The 17,816-nt window shown below is 49.2% G+C and overlaps 1 pseudogene; it reads right to left on the bottom strand.

Moving 5' to 3' along the window:
• Positions 1 to 213: 213 nt before the first annotated feature.
• On the bottom strand, positions 214 to 13,240 carry LOC129524676 (ribosome biogenesis protein BMS1 homolog; annotated as a pseudogene).
• Between the last annotated feature and the right edge of the window lie 4,576 nt (positions 13,241 to 17,816).

The raw sequence follows: 17,816 nt of genomic DNA on the forward strand, positions 1-17,816 counted from the left end.
CCTGAACACTACTTAACACACTCACCGCTCATCCGCAGCTTATCCTCAAAGCTAGCCTGGAAAGCTCCTTCTGGAGCTCAGAGTGCTCTCTTGATCTGCCCCCTTATCCCACTGACAGTTCGAATCACAGCATCTTCAAATTTGGCCACTTCCAAGGCAGAATTAAACATTCCCTACAGGTATAGCAAGATAAAAACACACACATACACAAAATCATATACTTATGCTTTACTTCTTACTTCAAACATACATCCTTGATTAAAGAACAAAAACAACTCACTGAAGGGTGATAAAATAATCAAAATGTATTTGCCCCTGAAAGTGGAATTACTACCTCAAAAAGAATACAACTCTTTCATTTTCCCCAAAATAATCATGTGAGTTCATGGGCATGCTCATCACCGCTGTCTGTGTGGAAGAGAAGATCAAAGAGGGATTTACTGGACTGAATTGGCCTAGGAAGCCTTTGCTGGCACCTCTCAGACTAGACTGCAGCCCAGATCCTTTTACCCAGATGCATGCACTTAGAACATGAAAACATAAGATAAACGCCGGTGGTATTATTACCTTATATTGTAAGAACATTTTATGACTTCCTAACTCTGTGTTTTCAATAGAAACATCCCCACTAATGAAATTGTCAATAAATGCTGCTCAAACCACCCTCCCCAAATACTGTAAAACAGTACATCTGTTTCTCTGTACCCTTGCCAAGTTATCTGCGAATGCTTTGTCGATTTTTCTACTGATTTAGACAAACTTGTGATTCTTTTCCCTTTCTTAACACCAATTTAAAAAGTAGGAAACAAAAACCTAGTGGATAAAATGACATATTTTCAATATGAGTTCTGTGGCAGTCTCACATGGAAGTCAGGAGGAACAGCCTCAATTCCTAAATAGCTGTTTACCACTGCTTTTTTGAGCATATTTAAGTAATACAGAATATAAAGGAGCAAACAAAATATGAAGTTTATAAAAGATTTCAAACACTTTTCTAAAAATATGAGGCCCACATTTTAGAGGTATTTCATTCCTTTTCTCAAACAATATGGACATTTATAAACATGAGAATATATAGATATACAGATGTTAATAAACGAAGTGTTCTTGAAAATTTCATATGGAAAACCAGTTAGCTTTAATTTCTTCACAATTTTTATGGATTTATCCAGATCAAGGACAACTCCTGTGGCAGCTATCCGAAAATCAGGCTAACAGGAGCCCCAAATTGGAAAATAGGAATAATATTAGCAAGAGAAAAACTTCAATTCTATGTGACACAATAAATTACCAAAGTGAATTTTACTTACAATTAGCTAAGAAAAACAAGAGAGACCATCTGAACTTGCAACCCAGTGGTTTGACAAAAGCAATCCAAAACCTTAAAGTTGGTAAGCCAAACTAACAACGGTGACTTGAGGCCAGGCACAGTGGCTCATACCTGTAATCCCAGCACTTTGGGAGGCCAAGGCAGGTGGATCACCTGAGGTCAGAAGTTTGAAACCAGTCTGGCCAACATGGCGAAATTCCATCTCTACTAAAAATACAAAAATTAGCTCGGCATGATGGTGCACACCTGTAATCCCAGCTACTCGGGAGGCTGAGGCAGGAGAACCGTTTAAACCCAGGAGGCAGAGGTTGCAGTGAGCCGAGATCGTGCCACTGTACTCCAGCCTGGACGACAGAGTGCGACTCTGTCACAAAAAAAAAAAAAAAAAAGAAAAAAGAATAAAAAGGCTACTTGAGTACTTTCCTGAGAGTGATTTCAGAGGAATGTAATTTTACTATAATGATTTATTTGGAACGAAATGGAAAAGAAAAATACAGTTGCAATGTTTAGGAAATTAAAATTTGGACCTCCAGGGAAGATTCCATCTGCTCATTATTCTGCTTTCTTCTCTGTTTAATGGGACCAGTAAACCCTGCCCTGCCTGACTGACTGGTCAAATGAAAATGGAGTGAACAGACTGCTACCCCAGCACAGCTGCAGGGAGTCTTGTGTCTGGGTGGTCTCTGATGGCTCCTCATAACCTCATATAGTGCTTAGCACATGGTGAGCACTGCTTAAATACTTGCTTAGATAAATAAATGCAAAAGATGCACAAAAATAGGAAATGTACCATTATAATTCTTCCACCTCCCCTCCTCTAATCCCACACCCTACTGAAAAGGATGTACGAAGATTAAAAGCAAAGGGAAATTTACTTTATAATAATAAAAATGAGTAATTTTCAACTTAAAGTCTCATGTACATAATAACCCACATTCAGGATATATTTCTCAAACCAATCTGTAAAAGAAATCGTCCAAGATAGTTACCATTATGCCACTGACAGACTGTATTGCCAAGAAACCAGTTCCCTGTGGAGTGATAGGGTCTTAAAGGAAAAGGAAAAAAAGAAATATAGCAAACCAGAAATTTTAGATTCTAGTTTAACATACTGGATATGGACATTTAGATTTGGATATAGATTTACATATATACTCCAAACCACCTCCCCGCTCCCAGAAAACAGAAACATCTTAGGAGTGGAATTTTATGAAAGGAAAAGCACAAAGCTAAAATAACGCAGCCTGTAAAGTTTAATCTCGGCAATAGGCAAGTTATTGTAATCATATTTTACCCCAAAAGGCTGCTCCACAATGCATGTGCTGTGGGCTATACTTTAGAAGCCTTTGTCTTCCATTGTGGTCTTCAATATAATAGAGCAGGATGGTCTGAAACCTCCTCCACCCTACAGAAAACATGATTGGATCTTGGGACTTGAGGATTTTTTTATACCAGCGATGTTTCTTCAGACGCATCTGAGGGGGATGAGAGGGTAAGATGATTGATGGAGGGGAAATCCACAGAGCCTCAGGCACCAAATATGCAGCAAAGGGACCCACCTGCACGTGTCCAACATTTCCCTCGCTGTTGCCCAAGCCACCCAGGATAATGGGGTAATGGGGGTCAAAGTTCTGCACAAATTCAGAGGGAACATTTTCAATCTCAACGCGGACGTACATCCCAGGTCGAAAACCATCATACTGAACTCTGGCTTCATCATCTTGATCTTCAAATTCTACGTGATTCAGCTGTACATGACGGGGTGGGGGGGAAAACCTGTATGCTGTTATTTGTAATAAACAAATAGGATTAACATGAACAAATAAGCAATTTCTAAGTAAAGGAACTGTGGACAGAATTATGTAGGCTTTATCCTATTAAAAATACTACACATTTGCCGGGTACAGTGGCTCATGCCTGTAATCCCAGCACTTTGGGAGGCTGAGGCGGGCAGATCACAAGAGGTCAGGAGTTTGAAACCAGCCTCTCCAACATGGTGAAACCCCGTCTCTACTAAAAATACCAAAATCAGCTGGGCATGGTGGTGCGTGCCTGTAGTCCCAACCACTCAGGAGGCAGAGGTGAGAGAATCGCTTGAACCTGGGAGACGGAGGTTGCAGTGAGTCAAGATCGTGCCACTGCACTCCAGCCTGGGCAATAGAGCGAGATTCCATCTCAAAAAACAAAAAAAACAAAAAAAAACCTACACATTTTACCTCTACAGTCTGTTCAGAATATGTCCCAACCATTTTCTTCTCTCCTGCTCCAAGGGACAGCAAATGTAGATAACTGTGGAGCCCTGCGTGCTCGAACATTGGAAACATCCCCAGTCCACACTTTCTTTCCTTCTTCTCTAAATAATTCTTTCACACTTTTCCCTTGTCTTCAAACACCCACCACCACCCTCACCTTCACTCAGCTGATGGCTGTTTCCTGATTCACTCCAAAACCAAAAGAACCTCTACGGTCAACCCTCTACCAGGGTTTCCTCCCATATCCAGCCTTAACAGAGCTCTGACCTGGCCCATAGAGGAGCTATGTGTGGCTATTTAAATGAAAATTAATTACAATTACATAATATTTAAAATGCAGTTCCTCAATCACACTAGTCACACTGGAAGTGGTCCATATCAACTTGCAGCCATGGTTACAATATTGGGAAGCACAGACGTGCATCTCCATGATCACAGGAAGTTCTACGGGCAGCTCAGGCACAGATGATTTGTCCATGCCTCTACTCAGGACCACACATCACTTGCTCACTAGACACCATCCACTCTTCCTGGACTTTATTCCAACAGCTCTTCCCTCTGTTCTCTCTCTTATCTCAAAACCTTTTGATTCCACTTCTTCCACCAAAAACTGCTTCATTTCTCTGCTTCTCTCTGCAGCAAAACCCCACAAAAGTTTTCCACAGTTGCAGCCTCCAGTTCCTCTGCTCCCATTCTCCTACATCCATGAAAATTGGTGCTTGCCAAGATCGCTGAAGGCCTCCACGCTGAAGGACTCCTCCAGTAGTCAACTCTGCCTTTACCGTAGTTAACACTGCAGCGGGATCTGAACAGTGCTTCGCCTCTGTGTACAACTGGACTCCTGCATGCCTGCATGCTTACACTGCTTCTCCCTCTCCCTCCTAGGCACTGCTCAGGCCTCACAGCCGCAAACGCCCCATTTCGCCCACGCCAGTCTTGCTCCTCCCAGTCACTCTGCACTCACTCCCCGGCCACCTCACAGAGTTAAGTGGCATCTACATGCTGAGGGCTGTACATCTAAGTCCCTGGCCAGACCTGTCTCTCCAGACTTGACACTCCGCTTGTCTGCATGATACCCAGCCGAACCAAACATCATCTTCCCAAAACTGCATCTGCAGACAGTTTCCTATCTAACCTGCAACAACCCATCCTTCCAGGAACTTCCAGTCACCATCCTCATTTCCTCTCACACACCCCACATTCAGTCCACCAGGAAATCCTACTGACCCAGCTTCCAAATAAACTCTATCCGGGTTTGACTCTTTGTCTCATCTCCACTGCCAGCCCTCTGGTTTGTGCCACCGGACTGATCTCTACCAGACTGATGTCTTGGCAGAGTGATCTGATTACCTGAATGTCTCTCCTCTGCTCAAAACCCTCCAAGGACTCCCATTTCAGAGTGAAACATTCAGTCTTTTCCAATGGCCCACAAGGCTCTAGGTAATTTTAAATTGTAAATGGTGTGAAGCAAAAACTTCAGAGTTAGCCTAGTCATGTCTTTCAAAGGTCAACACAGACTAGCAACCACTAAGCTAATGCCTAATCAGGAAACAGTCCTTTGATGAGATGAAGATCTAGGATGAAACTCCATTTCAAAAATCATATACCTAATCTGTTCCAGCTTACACAGGCACTCCTGAACTCACTAACAAGACGCAACTCAGATGCTCACCATCAACTGTACACACGTTTCTGTGTCTGTCTCCTTCAGAGTGACATCACCGCCTCCGGCAACCTGCTCAGCACCCCCAGGCAGGAGGGCCACACCATCTCCCTTTATCTCCGCATCTGACCTTATACTCCACATGTCCTTCTGAACTCTGACCAGGATGAGTTTTCAGAGCACTTCCCCTGGGAGCTCTGGTGTGTCCATAAGCCACACGGGCCACTGATCACCTGCCATTCAAATCAGGGAGCAGCGATCGGAATAGGCAGCATTGGCTTGCACTGAAATGAACACACTGTCTCAGATCACTACATTGTAAAAGTCTCAAAAGTAGAGACCATGTCTCAGTCATTTCGGTTTCCTAATTCTTGTGACAAAATAGGTATGGATCTTTTTCTGGTGATCTTCTGACTGTAGAAACAACGAGCTCACTGCATGAATAAACACACTCACATGCATCTACCCAGGAGTCCAAATGAAAGGCACAGAAGCAGCATAGGAAGCAGGGACCCAAAGAAAGTCAGGGATTCCTGCACTATGTGATAGTCTTGACAAGGGGCTGAGAGGAACTGAGGTTTCTCACCTGTGCTTCTTTCGGCATTTCTCCTTTAAGATCATCAAAATATGTGCTTTCTCCTTCATCATATTCCGCATCAAACATCTCCTTCAATTTTCTCTTCTTATCCAAATGCTTTTTCTTGGCACTTTCTTCTTCGTCGGGGTCAATTTCTTCCTTGTTTCTCTATATCTTCATTCTTAAATTTCCAGAAGAAAAAATTTTGTGTATGTTTATGACGGTCTTTTCTTTAAACATTACATTTTTTAAAGTTCTATTTAAACAAAAATCTTAGCAAAAATCTGTTATCATCATCAATAAAACAAAACAAAACACAACATAACCTTTGTCTCTGAATAACATGGTACTGCTACAGGAAATTGTTACATCTGCATTACAATTAGCTGCTATTCCTTAAGCTGGCTGGGAACACAAGCTAGAATAAAAATAACAGACATGTCCCTCACCCAGATGCTCCCAGACCCTGTTCTAAAGAAATATTAGGGAGAATAGGGACTTCATTCTTTTAAATGACACTTAAATTTAAAAAGAGGAGAATGATGGCAATGGTTGAATGTAAGTCTGAGAAGCTAAGACTTCTGTGAGTGAAAAATCACAGTGGTCTTGGCAAATGACTATGGCAAGAAAAGGTAGTAACTGTCGTCCAAAACTTAACAAGTAAACAAGAAAGCTTCTCTTTGGTCCCCACATCCCCACCCTTTAGGAAGGAATATAGATTCCATCCAGTCTGCAATCTTCACACATCACAAGTAAGATTTGCATTTCTCAATGTGGGCCTCTCTCAGAACACAATGACCAAGAACAGCCAGCTACGACAAAGTCATACCTGAGTGTCGGGGCCCGATTTTCCCTTGTGCACGTCCCGTTTCCAAGTCTTCAAAGTCACCGTAGAGCTCCTCTGGGAAAAGAACACCCAAAGGCTGCTCTGTGAGCCAGGCATGCATGTGCTGCTGGCCACACCCACGACAGGCTCACAATGCGCTCCGCGTTCCAAGCCTCATTCTTACTGTTCCCGTCACTTGACACACAGGCAAAACTTTGCACTAGGGAGTGCTTCATAAAACAGTTAGTATTTCATCATCTGTTTAGGTAAACTAAATTGACCCAATCCACATTTCCGCACTTCATGTCAAAAATCCCAATCTCAATTTTTCCAGTATAGATAATGGACACTCTTTCTTTTTTTTTTTTTTTTTTTGGAGACGGAGTCTCACTCTGTCACTCAAGCTGGAGTGCAGTGGCACGATCTCAGCTCACTGCAACCTCTGCCTCCCAGGTTCAAGCAATTCTACTGCCTCAGTCTCCCGAGTAGCTGGGATTATAGGCACCCGCCACCAGGCCTGGCTAATTTTTGTATTTTTAGTAGAGATGGGATTTCACTATATTGGCCAGGCTGTTCTCAAACTCCTGACATCATGATCTGCCCTCCTCAGCCTCCCAAAGTCCCGGGATTACAGGCATGAGACACTGCAACCGGCCAATGGACACTCTTTATGAAAGACACAGAGGTCTATCTGTGTCCCCCAAATGAATAATTCAAAGAGTGAATGGAAAAGTCCCATGCTGATAACCAGCACATGTGAAAAGGAGTCTCAATGTAAGTTCAACACAACACAATCGTGTAACACACCCAGGGGAAACTTTAGATCATATAAAACATAGCATTTAGATTAAGAGTAGAGCCCCAAACCACACCAAACCCATGGGAAGAGCTTATTCACTCATTCATTCCTTCATTTATTTTGGAGCTCTGGGTTCAATTATAGTTCCCACTCTTAAAAGAAATAGACAAGTAAGGCTGGGTGCAGTGGCTCACACCTGTAAACCCAGCACTTTGGGGGCCCGGGAGGCAGAGGTTGCAGTGAGCCATAATTGCATCACTGAACTCCAGCCTGGGTGACAAAGTGAGACCCTGTCTCAAAAAAAGGAAAACAAAAGAAAGAGGCAAGTTAAAACTCATTTGGGAGAGCAATGTTTAGAAGGCTATTAAAACATTTTCACATAAGGGCCAAAGAACCAGGTAGATGTTATAAAAGATAGGAAGCTCCTATTTGTAATAAAAGCAAAAAAGGATAAAATAGGAATAAACCTAACAAGAAGCACACCACAACTTTATTTATTTAAAAAAGAAGAAAAGTTTTAATATGCTACCAAAGGACAAAAGGAATAGCATCACTACCAACACTCGTAAGTGCTCTCCACACCAGGCACTGTGTTAAGTACTTTCCTTGCCTTAACCACATTCTTCAACCCAAGGAAGTAGATGTTGTAAGTATTATATACTAAATAATGGTATGTCCTCATTTGAAAAGGAAGAATTGACATCACGAATACGCCAATTCTCCCTTTAGCACAGTTACAACCCGAAACCACCACTAAGGATTTCTGGTCTAGAGAAGATAACACGTTATACCCTCCTAAGAAATGTAACCCAAACTCTAGAAATAATAGACAGGAGATGATCAATGGAGAATTCCGAAAGGTGGACAGAAAAAGGCTGCTGAGGGACTCTAGGACTAGGGAATGCATAGTGGCCAGGTATCTCCCTGGACCTCATCCAATAGGACGGTGACCCAGGCCCAGAGTTTCCCAACTCCCAAAGTAGCAATAGAAGGCAACTCAGGCAGACTCAGTCCCCGCAGATCAAAGGAGATCTTCCCCACAACAAGAAAACCAGCTCCAGCTCCACACACCAAGACAACCACCATTCCCCACCCACCTAGCTGCAGCAGGTGGCCCAGCCTGGGGCAGCTCCCCTGTTCCCTCAGGTGGGCAACAGCAGGGACTGGTGGGAGAATCCCAGTGATACATATTAGCCAAACAGACCAAAATAACACCATGAAGGCTCTGAAATTAAATTGCCATGGGAATCGCAGCCCACAAAGTAGACCAAGACCTACAGACTAAACCTAAACAGGAGGACTGCCTGCAAAAATAGAAAAATTACATAGGCAGATGTTGGAACCACCTGACTCATCACTTATAACAGTCAGTATAAAAATGCTTCAACAAGCAACTACAAATCCTATGGCAACAATCAAAGAACTGAAAACGTCAGCAAAGAAACTGAAAAAGAATCAAAGGGAAATTACAGAAATATAAAATACAGTAACAGAAATTAAAAAAAATCTAACTGGATGGGCTCTATTGAGTAAAAGTGGAGACGACAGAGGAGAGAATCAGAGAAGCTGAAACCTGATCAACAGAATTCACCCAGTCTAAGCAATAGAGAGAAAATAACCTGAAAACAAATGAACAGAGCTGCACGGACCTGTGGGACGATAACAAAAGACCCCGCATTTATGTTATCTGAGTCCCACAGGAGACCAGAGCTGCGAAAGCATGCAAATAACTAATTCCTGAGGCTTCCCACATTTGGTGAAAGATATAAACTTACAGATTCAAGAAGCTGAGCAAAACTCAAAGTATACCAAAAGAAAGCAACACTGATTAAACTTTCAAAACGAAAAACAAAGAGCAAAAATGGCAGAATGCCTGTAGGGACACGCCAACTCAAATGCCATGGAGGCCAGAAGGAAGTGGCACAACATTTTCAAGTGCTTAAAAAAACCAACCAAACAAAAAAACCAACCAAACAAAAAAACTGTTGGCTGCAAATTCTATATCCCATGAAACTACCCTTCAGAAATGAAGAGAGAAATAAAGACATTCTCAGAGGAAGAGAATATAGGAATTTGTCACTGGTCAATTTAGAAATGCTAAAAAGTGGCTACAGAAATATGTTCTGTCATTTCCACAATACAAAAGATTAAAACAAAAAATCAGAATAAAAAATGGCTACAGAAAGTTCTTATGCAGAAGGGATGAATATGGGACTATGGGAGGAGGGACAAAGGAAAGACCAGAAATGTGGATACATGCACGAGACAATCCACAGTTCTTAAAATCACATTTGACGACTGAAACAAAAACTATACCACCACGTACTACTCAAGCCAGTGATTTATACAAGTGGAAAAGGTAAAGAGACATAAATGCAAGGCAGGTTTCCACACTTTGAAGTGGTAAATACTGGTACCAGTAGACTACTATATTACAATACACATATTGTAACATCCAGAGCAAACACTTAAAGACTATACAAAGAGATACACGCAACAACATTATACAGAAATAGATCAAGATGGAGGGAAAGAAAAAGGAAACAAAAAAGCAAATAATAAAAACATCAGACATAAGCAATTATGTAACAATAAGCACCTTAAATGTAAATGGTCTAAATAAACCAAAAGACAGATTGATGGAGAGCCTATAATAAACACATGGTCCAACTAAATACTGTTCATAAGAAACTTCAAACTCACTTAAGGACCTAAGTAGGTTGAAAGTAAAAGAATGGAGAAAGATATCCTGTGAAATCATTAATTTTTTAAGGAAGCAGGAGTGAATATATTAATATCTCATGAAGGAGACTTCAAGCAAAATAATTTCCCAGAGCTGGAGAGGGTCTTCACTGAATTTTAAGATCTAAAATTTCCTATGCTGCCTCGACATCTTTGAGCCTCACAGGGCCCCAAAGGCCTAGCCGTGGGTTTTCCTGTTTCTACCAGACACCCCCTACCCCGCCACCCAACAGGAAAGGCTCCCCACCTGGCTAGTTCTTTTATCAGCCAGAACAGTTGCACCTCAGCCTAACAAGTTTCACTTCACCTGTCTGCCAGCCCATGAATTTATTCAAACAAGCCAGTTGCACTCCCCCTCGGGAACCATTGGTCATTGTGTGCTCTCGTTACTACCAAGCCTGCCTGCTTCCTCAGCCCCCCAGCCCTCACTCCGCTACAGAGTGCGGTGCCCATCTGACCCTGTGTGGCATGCAGTGTCCTCCTCTGAGCTGCGGGTATATGTGACTAAAACACTGCTGTCAATCTCATCCGTCCACGCCAGGTGTCGTGTTCAGCCATCTCCTACACTTTAGGGCAGGGACCCCTCCTTCACCAATGGGGTGAAAAGGAAGTGACCATAACAACTGCTTAATGACAAAAGGATTAACCCACCAAGAAGACATCTACTTCAACATCCTCCTCTTAGCAACTGTTAAAACTAGGCAGAGGCCGGGCACAGTGGCTCATGCCTGTAATCCCAGAACTCTGGGAGGCAAAGACAAAGGATAGCTTGAGGCCAGGAGTTCGAGCCTGGGCAACATAGCAAGGCCTCATCTCTCCGAAAAATTTTAAATTTAGCCAGGTGTGCCGGCACACACCTATAGTACCAGCTACTCAGGAGGTTAAGCCAGGGGAAGTACTTGATCCTAGGAAGTCAAGGCTGCAGTGAGTCATATTCGTGCCACCGCACTCCAGTGTAAGTGACAGAGTGAAACTAGGCAGAAAAGGAGCAAGGATTTACAAAAGATCTGAACAGTCAACCAGCAAAGTTTGACATCCGTATAACACCCCACTCCCCAACAGCAAAACACACACATTTTTAAAGCCAATAGAAATCTACCAAGATGAAGTACACTTGGGGCAATAAAAGAAATCACAGCAAATCTTGCTGTGCGCCCCTCTGTGCCGGTGCCGGCGCCGTGCCCCTCTCTGCGCCTTCTTTTCTCACCATGGGGAAGCGTTTGGGGGCCTCTTGAGGGACCCCCTAGATGCTTCTACTCAGAGCCCCCAAAGCAGGGGAGCCTCCACTCCTCTGTCTGCAGCCTCCCCTGTCGGTTCTCGATACCCAGGTTTCAGTGGCCTGGGGGCTGACGGAGGTGGTCGCCTCTGCCAAGGCCCCTCCCGGCACCTCCCTGGCTCATCCAGCCCACCTTCCTCCCACGCTGGCTCACGCAAAGTGCTCTGGTCACCAGGAGCCCTTCCTGACCAGCCCCGGCCCCTACTTGGCCTTCGCCCACCTGGAGCCCTGACCTGGGTGCCGGGCCTGCTGGGTCCAGAGCCCACCCCGCCCTGAACAACCCCCAGTCTCAGCCACCCTCAGCTCTTACCCTTTCACAGCTGGGGAGTGGAGCCGGGGCCTGTGCCTCTCCGCGCCTGCGCCGCCGCTGTGCGCCTCTCTGCGCCTGCGCCGCCGCTGTGCGCCTCTCCGCCGCTGTCCGCCTCTCCGCCGCGCCGCCGCTGACCGCCTCGCCGCCGCTGTCCGCCTCTCCGCCGCGCCGCCGCTGACCACCTCTCCGCCGCGCCGCCGCTGACCACCTCTCCGCCGCGCCGCCGCTGACCGCCTCTCCGCCGCGCCGCCGCTGACCGCCTCTCCGCCGCGCCGCCGCTGACCGCCTCTCCGCCGCGCCGCCGCTGTCCGCCTCTCCGCCGCTGACCGCCACTCCGCCGTGCCGCCGCTGTCCGCCTCTCCGCCGCGCCGCCGCTTTCCGCCTCTCCGCCGCGCCGCCGCTGTCCGCCTCTCCGCCGCTGACCGCCACTCCGCCGTGCCGCCGCTGTCCGCCTCTCCGCCGCGCCGCCGCTTTCCGCCTCTCCGCCGCGCCGCCGCGGACCGCCTCTCCGCCGCGCCGCCGCTGACCGCCTCTCCGCCGCTGTCCACCTCTCCGCCGCGCGAACGCTGGCCGCCTCTCCGCCGCTGTCCGCCTCTCCGCCGCGCCGCCGCTGACCGCCTCTCCGCCGCGCCGCCGCTTTCCGCCTCTCCGCCGCGCCGCCGCTGACCGCCTCTCCGCCGCGCCGCCGCTGTCCGCCTCTCCGCCGCGCCGCCGCTGACCGCCTCTCCGCCGCGCCCCCGCTGGCCGCCTCTCCGCCGCGCCCCCGCTGGCCGCCTCTCCGCCGCGCCGCCGCTGGCCGCCTCTCCGCCGCGCCGCCGCTGTCCGCCTCTCCGCCGCGCCGCCGCTTTCCGCCTCTCCGCCGCGCCGCCGCGGACCGCCTCTCCGCTTCTCCACCGCTGACCGCCTCGCCGCCGCTGGCCGCCTCTCCGCCGCGCCGCCGCTGACCGCCTCTCCGCCGCTGTCCACCTCTACGCCGCGCCAATGCTGGCCGCCTCTCCGCCGCTGTCCGCCTCTCCGCCGCGCCGCCGCTCACCGCCTCTCCGCCGCGCCGCCGCTTTCCGCCTCTCCGCCGCGCCGCCGCGGACCGCCTCTCCGCTTCTCCACCGCTGACCGCCTCGCCGCCGCTGGCCGCCTCTCCGCCGCGCCGCCACTGACCGCCTCTCCGCCGCTGTCCACCTCTACGCCGCGCCAATGCTGGCCGCCTCTCCGCCGCTGTCCGCCTCTCCTCCACGCCGGCACCGGCGCTGTGTGCCTTTGCAAGGGCGGAGCTGCGTTCTCCGCACAGACCCGGAGAGCATTGCGAGGGTGGAGCTGCGTTCTGCTCTGCACAGATCTTGGGGCACTGCCTCGCTTTGGGACAACTCGGGGCCGCATCGATGGTGAATAAAATCCTTCCTGTTTGCAGCCATGTTTGTGGTTGGTGGCAGCGATGGACACTGCAGCCAGCCAGAGTGTAGAAAGGCATCGGGGTAAGTGCGCTATCCAGGCTGCAATGCAGGTGGCCTGGGACAGATTGGGAGCCCTATCTCAGGCGTCACTGCCCGTCTCGGGTGGCTGGTTGGGTGTGCTATCTGGGACAGTGCTGCCTGCACCTGGGGGGGGGGGCGGTTTGGGGGCTCAAACCGGGGCTGCACTGCCTTTGGCGGGGAGCCGGTTGGGGGCACTATCCCAGACTGTATTGCTGGAAACAGTGAGGTGGGTTAAGTGTGCTATCTGGGGCTGCACTGTGCCGCTGTGCGGGGGGGTGGCGGTTTTGGGTTGAGGGCGCTATGGGGTGCTGTAATGCCCATGGTGCGGGAAGGTGAGGCAGTTAGGGTATGTTGGGTGTGCTATTGGGGGGGGGCGACACTGCTGGTGGTAGGGGGCAGGGTGGGTTGGGGGCCATATCAGGGGCTACACTGATTGCTTTAGCTAGGATTTCTGGTACTATGTTAAACAACAGTGGTGACAGGGGGCATCCTTATCATGTTCCAGATCTTAGAGGAAAAGCTTTCCATTTTTCCCCATTCCATAAGATTCTAGCTGTGGGTGTCTTTCATGTAGCTTTTATTATGTTGCGGTATGTTTCTTCTGTGCCCGTTTCTTTGAGGATTTATAGCATGAAGGGATGTTGAATTTCATCAAATGCTTTTTCGGTTTCAGTTGACATGATCATACTGTTTTTGTCGTTTATTTGGTTGATATGATGTATCACATTGTATGCTGAGTGACCCTTGCATCCCAGGGATACATCCCACTTGATCATGATGAATTATCTTTTTAATGTATTACTGAATTTGATTCACTGGTATTTTGTTGAGGATTTTTGCATCAATATTAGAGATCCTAGCCTGTACTTTTCTTCTTTGATGCTTTTATTTGATTTTCGTATCACAGAAATAATGGTCTCATAGAATAAGTTTGGAAGTATTCCCTCCTGTTTTTCAAAATAGTTTGAGCAGGACTCGTACTAGGTCTTTAAATTGTTTGGTGTGAAGCCATCAGCAGTGAAGACATCAGTTCCTGGGCTTTTCTTTACTGGGAGACTTTTTCTGATGGCTTCAATCTCATTACTTGTTACCAATCTGTTCTGGTCTTGGATGTTTTCATTGTTTAACCTAAGTAGGTTGTATGCATCTAAGAATTTGCCAATTTCTACTAGGCTTTCCAAATTATTGGCATATAATAGCCAGTTATGATCCTTTGAATTTCTGAAGTATTAGTTGTAATGTCTCCTTTTTTTAATCTGTTGATTTTATTTATTTGAATCTTGTCTCTTTTCTTAGGCTGGTTAAAAGTTTGTCAATTTTGTTTAGCTTTCCAGAAAACCAACTTTTCATTTAATCTTGTGTGTTTTTTATTTCAATTTTGTTTCTGCTATGATCTTATTTATTTTCTTATTTTCGGTTTAGTTTGTTCTTACTTTACTAGTTCTTTAAGATGTATTGTTTATTTGAAGTTTTTCTTTTGTTTGGATGGTAGGCACTTATAGCTGTAAATCTCTGCCTTTGTACTGCTTTCTGCATAACAAGTTTTGGTATACTGTGTTTTCATTACCCTTTGTTTCATGAAATTTTTGAATTTCTGTCTTAGTATCTTCATTGACCCATTAGTCATTTATTCAGGAGGGTAGTGTTTAACTTCCATGTGATTGTATTGTTTCCAAAATTACTTTTCTTATTGATACCTACTTTTATTCCTTTGTAGTGAAAGAAGATGGCCACGGAGACAGACAGCAGCGTGGTCAGAGTGGTAGGAGCCGGCCATCGGCGAGAGCTGCTCCATGCCTGGCTGCTGGGAGCTAGAGCCTGCGGCCCACTGGCTTGCCTCACTGTAGTTGGTGGTGGCGGTGACAGAGACTGCAGCATGACCAGAGTGGTAGGACAGGGGCTATCCAGGGCTGCACCTTTCGCAGTGTGGGGTGGGTTGGGGGCGCTATCCAGGGTGTCATTGCCTGCATTAGGGGTACTGGTTGGTAGCACTGCACAGGGCTGCACTGCCCACGGCAGGGAGGGTGGGTTATGGGTGCTTTCTGGGGCTGCAATGCCCATGGAGGAGGACAGGTTAGGGCATATCGAGTATACGCTACTGGCGGCATTGGGGGACGGAGGTGAGGGGTGCTATTGAGGGCAGGACTAGCCGTGGAGCGGGGGCGAGTTCGGTGCTATCAGGGGCTGCACTGCTGGTGGCAGTCAACAGAGTTGGCATCCAAGGAAGGAGTGGTTCTCCTCTCCCTGACTCCACACTCCAGAGGGAGAACCACTCTTGGTCACACTGGAGTGAGGCAGGGCACACAGCGTTTGCATGGGAATCCTGAGCATGCAGAGCCCCCACATCCACTGTGGTTCCTGGGCCTGTGCACTCTGGGTCTGTGCCTCAGAGGCTGCCAGGCACCCCTGGGGACACCACGGGGGACAGGGCCCTGTGTGTGGAGGCGTCCGGAACAGGAATTGGCACCTGGGTGCGGAGGGCTGGCTGGGTCTGAATTTTTCTGCTTCTCCTGTTCCCCGAGGAGTGCAGCCCTGGTGGGCCCAATGGTTCCTGTGGAGTGGGGAGCTGGGTGCTGTGGTGTCTCCAGCACCCACCCCACACCCCAGTTCCCAGCCAGCTTGGGCCAAAAGGAGAGGCTGGACTTTGGAGGGTGGGTGTGAGTGCCTTTGCTGAAACTGGCCCCTGCCACCCAGTGGCCGGCATGACGAGTTGAGGCTCTAATGCTTCCACTCCTCACAACTTCCTCTAGGCTTTTCTGGCTTTGCCCACCCAGCTGCTCCGTGCCAGGAGGAGGAGGAGACACCTAGAGCCTGCAACACCACGGCTCACCTCGCTGCGGGTGGGTGGCACTGACAGAGACTGCAGTGCGCCAGAACGGTAGGAGAGCAGCCACGCTAGGAGGGCAGGCGGCTGCAGGCAGGGTTGGGAGTCAGGCTTACAGTGATGGACGGGCTGCAGCAGTGGCCAGGTGGTAGGAGCCTTGTAGGGAGGGCTGGTGCATTGGCAATGGGCCTGGCTTTGCCCTGTGCCTGCCGTGGATCTGGCCCTGTACTGCCCTGCCTTGCCCTGTACCTGCCCTACTGTTACCTGGACTCTTGGCCCTGTCCTGCACTGGTCCCATCCTGACCCTGTCTTGGCCCCGTGCTACCCTGTCCCTGCCCTGGTCTTGCCCTGGAACTGGCCCTGCCCCAGTCTTGCCCTGGCACTGGCCCTGCCCTGAACCTGCACTGGCCTGACCTTGGCTCTGGCCCTGGCTCTGGCCCTGCCCCTTGTCCTGACCCTGGTCCTGTCATAGCACTGGCCCTGCCAATGGTCATGGTCCTGCTCCTGTTCTGGCCCTGACCTGGCCTTGGAAATGTCCTGGCCCTGCTTTGGCCCATCCCTGCCCTGGCCCCACCATGGGCCTGCCTGTTCTGCCCTCTCCTGGCACTGACCTTGCCCTGTCATGGCCCAGTGGTGCCATTGCCCTGCCTTACCCTGCGCTGGTTGTGCCTTGGCCCCGCTTGGTGCTGGCTGCTCCCTGGACCTGCCCTGGACCTGCCCTGACCCTGCCTTGGCTTTTGCCCTGCCCTCACTATGGCCTGGCCCTGGCCCTAGCCCTGGTCCTGCCATATCCCTGGCCCTGCCCCTGCTGCTGCCCTGGCCCTGGCCTGGAACCTGGTCCTGTCAAGGACCTGCCCTGACTCTGCCATGTCCCTGGCCCTGCTCTGCCTTGTTCCTGGCCCTGACCCAGACCCAGACCCTTTCCTGGCTCTGCACTGGCCTTTCCCTGGCCCTGAGCTGGCAGTGGTCTGCCCTTGGTCTTGCCATCACCCTGCCCTGCTGTGCTCTGGATGTGTCATCACCCTGCCCTGGCCCTACTCTGCCTTTGACCCTGCCCTGGCCTTACCTTGGCCCTCACCCTAGTCTTCGCTAGGCCCAGCACAGACCTGGCTCTGACCCTGGCCCTGGTCTTTGTCCTGCCATAGCCTTGGCCCTGCAGTGGACTTGGAGGTGTCCTGGCCCCGGTGTAACATGGCTCTGCATTGGTCTGTCTCTGCCCTGCCCCTACCATCGCCTTGCCCCGATCTGCCCTGGCCCAGTACTGACCCGGCCATGCTATTTCCCTGCCCTACCCTGCCTTGACTGTGCCCTGGCTCAGTTCTGGCCCTGGCCCCAGCCCTGCCCTGGCCATGCTCTGACACTGCCTCAGCCTTGGCACTAGCCTGGCTCTTTCTTGGCATCAGCCCTGCTCTCTCTGTGGACTGGCTCTTGTCCTGTCCTGCACTGGCCATACCATGCCCTGCCCTGCCCTGCCCTGACTCAGCCCTGACTCAGCCCTGACTCAGCCTTGGCCTTGGCATTGCCCCTGGTCCTGCCATATTTCTTGCCCTGTCCCTACCCTAGCCTTGGCCCTGACCCTTACCTTGCTCTGGCTCTGCCCATGCCGTAATGCAGCCACTGGCCGTGTCATGGCCCTGCCCTGGACCTGTCCTGGCCCTGGCCCTTCCCTGCTTGAGACCTTGCCCTGGTTCTCCCGTGGCCCTGACCCTGAGATGCCTGGCCCTAGCCTGGCCTTGCACTTCTCTGGC

This window comes from Gorilla gorilla, chromosome 13, assembly GCF_029281585.2.
Source record: "Gorilla gorilla gorilla isolate KB3781 chromosome 13, NHGRI_mGorGor1-v2.1_pri, whole genome shotgun sequence".
Classification (NCBI taxonomy): Eukaryota; Metazoa; Chordata; class Mammalia; order Primates; family Hominidae; genus Gorilla; species Gorilla gorilla.